Source organism: Corvus brachyrhynchos, unplaced genomic scaffold (genome assembly GCF_000691975.1).
Source record: "Corvus brachyrhynchos isolate BGI_N302 unplaced genomic scaffold, ASM69197v1 scaffold83, whole genome shotgun sequence".
Lineage (NCBI taxonomy): Eukaryota > Metazoa > Chordata > Aves > Passeriformes > Corvidae > Corvus > Corvus brachyrhynchos.
The window spans coordinates 2506274-2511675 of NW_008238464.1; the positions used below are offsets into that span (position 1 = coordinate 2506274).

The 5402-nt window shown below is 40.2% G+C and overlaps 1 long non-coding RNA gene across 1 annotated transcript; it reads right to left on the bottom strand.

Moving 5' to 3' along the window:
- Positions 1-1812: 1812 nt before the first annotated feature.
- LOC108447378 lies at positions 1813-5330 on the bottom strand. The gene is made up of 2 exons (XR_001862923.1): positions 5047-5330; positions 1813-2112 (listed from the first exon to the last, which is right to left on the bottom strand). It is a non-coding gene; the product is annotated as an uncharacterized LOC108447378 (long non-coding RNA).
- Between the last annotated feature and the right edge of the window lie 72 nt (positions 5331-5402).

Here is a 5402-nt window from a genome sequence, read left to right on the forward strand (position 1 = left end):
GGCAGTTCACTCCAGAGCTAATGCATTGCATTCTCTGGCAGCATTCACTGGATGTGGATCATTAATATCTTCATTGTGATCAGAGCAGATAAGCAAAACTGTGTCTGGATACTGCAATTTTGTGATTTTCCCTTTTATCTTCTTGTATCAAGGATTATGGCTCCCTTGTTTTGAAACACTGAACACTATATACTTCCAATGTGGATGATTGGAATGAAGATTGCAGGAGATGGGGAAAGAGGGTCAGGAAACAGAGACTCTGAACTTTTTTAGTAGAGAGATACTGTGCTGCATTTGCCTTGTCTTTGAATCACATTAAATATACACACTGTTAAAAGGCTATTGAAATGTTCAAATGTCAGGGTTTGAAATGAAAATCAATAGCACGCTATTAGGCTAATTATATTGCTGTTATGCATCATTTAAAAGTATTTAAAAGCTTTCAGCATAAACCAGGAGATGGGACGAATAACAAGATGTGCAAGAGGACGTGCAAGATACTTAGAAGGAAATAAAGTCAGACACAAGAGAAACTTTGTAGGCACTGTGATAGAAAGCCCTGCAAAGAGCTCACTGGGTGTTACAAACATACGTGAACATGAGGAAACTAATGACACGGAACTCAGGATACAGACAAATGTGTGAAGCTGTGCCACTGAAAGCATACTACCATATGAAACTATGCATATGAGACTAAGAGAGATTCCTTACTAAATTTCTGAATTTTAATTATAATCAAAATATATCCCTTTGATTATAAAGGGAAAGAATGGGAAGAAGTGACTCTCCCAATGGCTGGAGTTTAGGTGGGCAAGAGAAACAACAGATTTCTAGTCCCTTCACACACGTATTTTTATGCTTTTACACTTGATTGCTATTGTGCACATTTGCCTTGTTCCTGGAGCAGGACTACAACACAGACCACCCATGGTCCTGAACGTCACACTCTCATTAAATCCATCAGATCCTGCTTTTTCTCCCTTCCTCTTGTGGTGAATCTTTAATGCCTGTAAACAAAGCCAAAGGAGATAACACTCCCCTCTACTCCTAATAGCCATAGTCTGGGCTGGAGTTTAAAACCCTGTAGGGAGACAAAGAGAACCTGAATCTCCCAATTCCTGGACAAGAGCTTTCTAATCAGCTCAGAATTATTGAATATTCTTTCAGAAGGTGGATTTCAAATTTGTAGCTTAAACATAAAGCACTTCCTCCTGCAATTTTATCTGCAGGTAAAGATTCTACTGAAATTGATTTTGGATGAAAACAGAACCATAAAGCATAAATCAAGTCATGGAGCCAGGGAACGGAAATAGTTCCATTTGAGTCAGATGTGCAATTGCATAGCTCAAATTAAAAACGCTGAGTGCTCAAATTAAAGTTCACAGTGAAGAGTTCCCAAGCAATGCACAGACTGAATTTTTCCACACAGAACATATGCTCAGATATTTTAAAATTACAAATGGATTTTTTAAAAAATCCTGTCTGAAAAAAGAGCAAGAAAAAAAGGACAAATGAGAATATTATTTTGCTTCAAATAGTCTCGAAGAAATAGGAGGAAAAAGTGTTTCTGAGTGATCAGGAAAGGGGTTCCTTGTCAGAAGAAGGGTCTATCCAAAGACATATGCAAATAGCCATACTGTATGCTGCTTTTATGTGCCAGTATGTCCCTGTTGGAGTTTCACCATTAATTTTAATAGGGCCAAAATTCTCTCTCTTCTGGGAGTGTCTAACACTCAAGGAATCAAGAGTGGATTAATGTTAATTTACAGGTGTGATCATGTGTGGCTTAAAATGCAGACACATTACTAAAACTCACAGTAGTTAAAGAATTCAGCAATGAACATGTTTATTTCTAAGCCACTCAGTATTCAGCACTTATGAAGCCATTCACGCAATGATATTTTTGGTGTTTCTTAAGTGCTTTTGAAGCCGTATCCAAGATGCCTTGGCAGCTTTGAGAGCTGAATAACAAGTGAAGATGTGTTCTCACACAGTTACTCAGGAAGAATTTTAGGCATTGTTAGCATGCCAATATTGTTGATTACTCCAGGAATAACAAAATCTGTTTCTGTATTGGTGGTCCTGTCTTGTATCTTGAATTGAAGAGATGAACTAGGAAGAAAAACATTCAAATGTTGCTAGAAAGATACACATGAAGAGATGTATACAAAATGCATCTTCTCCTTCCTTTCTCTGATATGCTGCTATTTAAAATACACTGTAGACAGGATGGGTCACTTAAACTACTGTGGAAAGGAATTTGTGTACAAGAGAGAATTCTCATGAGAATAAACAGAACAATCTGGAAGCGCTTTAATTCACTCTTTGACTTTAAGGTGTGATTTAATTCCTTCCTACTGTGTCCTTCCTAAATGAACTGTGGGGATAAAAGATAGGCTGTTGGGAGTTGTTTCCTGAGTATTCAGCCTCTTTGCTAGAAGAAACTAAACTACTGGCTGGACAGATCTTTAATACTTCTATTGCTCCTTCCAAATGTTGCCTTTTTCTATCTACCCTTCATTAGGATTTTTTTTAAATAGTACCTGCAGTGCAGTTTGTGTTTCTTATGCATCATCTAAAACACAATAGCAAACAATAATATAATCAATTTTAAGAAGGAAAGAAGGAAAGACAGCTCCTACAGTTAAATTGCACAGCCTTGCCTTAGGTCAGGAAATCAAATCTGACTGTTCTCCTTTGGTTGTGGATCTAATTTTCCAGTAACAATTACAATTCATCAAAGGCTGACTTTTTTTATATATTAAACCAATTGCATTATAACAGCCATATCATTTTGTAAAGGCCTATTTGTATTTGCAAAGGGTAACCTGCCAAATTAGATTGCCTGTGTCACTTTTAGTCTGCAATCTCTGTGTCTGTGCTAATATGTATCTGTGTTTTTGAGCCAACAGGACAGAGTTACACAAGGGGGCTGAGAGTCAGAAATTTAAGTATAGCCCAAATCTCTTCATCCCTCTTTAGGAACTCAAAGCATGGTTTTTACTGAGTTTCTTCCTTAAAAATTGACAGGTGTATTTTGTGCTTGTATTGACCATTTAATAGCTATTCCATAGGCCACCTAAAAGAAATGGAATATGCTCAGCCTGCTCCCGGAGGAGTTGTTCTGCAAAGGGAGAAAACTGAACTCCTCCTTTTATATCATGAGACTGTGCTGCAGTGGGACATCTCCTGCAGAATCCGATCCCCCGGCCCACCAAGGTAGCTGAGGTCCTGACCTTCCTCCCCGAGTGTAATGCAATCCATTTCAGATCCAGCCAAGAACTCATTTTATTGGAGTCTGCACTAGTACCACACACTCTCACTTCTACATTACACAAGTTTTCAGCCCAAGAACATCCAACACACTCATGTGTACACAAAATATAGTGCCCTGCGCATCCACAGAAACACTCTTTTGCTTACTACACTTCATGTCCCAAGAGCATTTTACCCCCATCTTTTTTTTAGATTAAGGTTTTTCCTACCCTGAAATGGTAATCAGTTTTTAAATCATTGTGACTTCAAAATTCCCTTTGTCAACTGATGCTTGTGCCCATCCCACTTCCTATTAAGTCTTCTAAACTGTTAGCTTTCCTGTTCTGACCAGAAACCTTTTAATTTGGATAGAATGCTTTCATATGGCTGCATTAGTGAGCACATATGAGTCACATAATTTTTTTGCTATCTCAGTCATCAGGGAAACCTTTTATTTCTCTGAAGCCCATTTCTGCAGTTCTTTACCCATTACTTCAGTAAGCAAAAAATCAAAGAGTGGATTATGTTTCTGAAATCTATAGGAAAAGAAAAAGCAGCTTTCTCTTTCTAAACGTTTCTTCTTTTCACTCTGTTGTCTTCAGCAGAGTTTGTTAGTAGGAGCAGGTACAAAAAAGACCACCTGGACAGAAGAATCAATGGTTTGTTTGGGTGCTAAACCACCCAGCAAGCCATCCCTCAGTTTAACGCACAATTTTAGACATGATCATTTCTAACCATAAACTTCATCCCAAAAATGAACAAATGCAACTTTTGTCAGCACACCAGAAACAGAAAACCTGATGGTTGGTCTGAGGCCTGTGCTTTCCCATGTTCTCCATCTAGCTCTACCACACACATATATTGTTTACTTCCTCGGCTATTTGCAGTCCTTTCATCTTCTTCCTAAATCTTACAATTAAAGTCCTTGCTCCAGCTGTTAGTAAACTCTAAATTGGCCTAAACTTCCAAATAATCCTTTGTTTCCTTGAATACGCTGGGCATGTCAGGAAGCTCACTGGCATCCTCTTCCTTCTGCTTTACTGTTCTAGCAGCCTGCTGCAAAGCAGACTTCTCACTGTAATCCAGTCTGCTGGTGAGTAACTGCTCCATCAACAAGGCTTTCAGATCTTGCCTCACCTGGCTGTAGACCTTTTTTTTCTCACAAACCCATCATTTTTATTACAGCTCTGTATGTACGTGAATCCTTTACACCTCTGGGATCTGTGTTTCTTTCCCATCAGAAATGTGAAATAGGGAACACTTCCATTACTTGGTCTATATACAGAACACAAGGCTTCAATTTATATTATTTTCGAAACTGAATCCCATCTCTTACACTGCTATAGCTATCTGCAAAGCCAAGATCTTTAGGGCTGGGTGACTTGGGAGAAGTACTACTACCAGAAGAATCAGTGCCTGCCTGCTCTCAGGACTTCCTAAGCCCTTCTCTCTGCACATTCCACAGAAAGCCCTTCCTCCAGGCCATGCCCTCAGCACTTCTTCAGGTTAAGCCAGTGACTTGCTGTCCCATCAGATGTACTTCCACAGTATAAGCCAGTGAAACAGATCATCACACTTAATAGGGATGTGCTTCCATCCCTGATTCCCAGACACATTACAGCTGCTCACTACCCTTCAGCTCTGCTGAGAGCCCCACCAGCAAAGTGGATATTCTCAACTGAACTGGACCACAGAAGACATGGATGAACATCAGCCCTTCAGAACCACAGAATCAATTAGATTGGAAAAGACCTCTTAGATCATCGAGTCCAACTTGTGACTGAACACTACCTTGTTAACAACACCAGGGCACTGAATGCCATGTCCAGTCTTTCCTTAAACACCTCCAGGGACGGTGACTGCACCACCTCCCTGGACATCCCATTTCAATGTCTAATCACCCTTTTTGTGAGGAAATCCCTCATGTCCAACCTAAACCTCTCCTGGTGCAGCTTTACACTATGTCCTCTTGTCCTGTCGCTGGTTGCCCGGGAGAAGAGGCGGACCCCCACCTGGCTACAACCTCCTTTCAGGTGGTTGTAGAGAGTGGTAAGATCCCCGCTGAGCCTCCTTTTCTCCAGGCTAAGCAACCCAGCACCCTCAGCTGCTCCTCACAGGACTTGTGCTCCAGACCCTTCAATGGACCC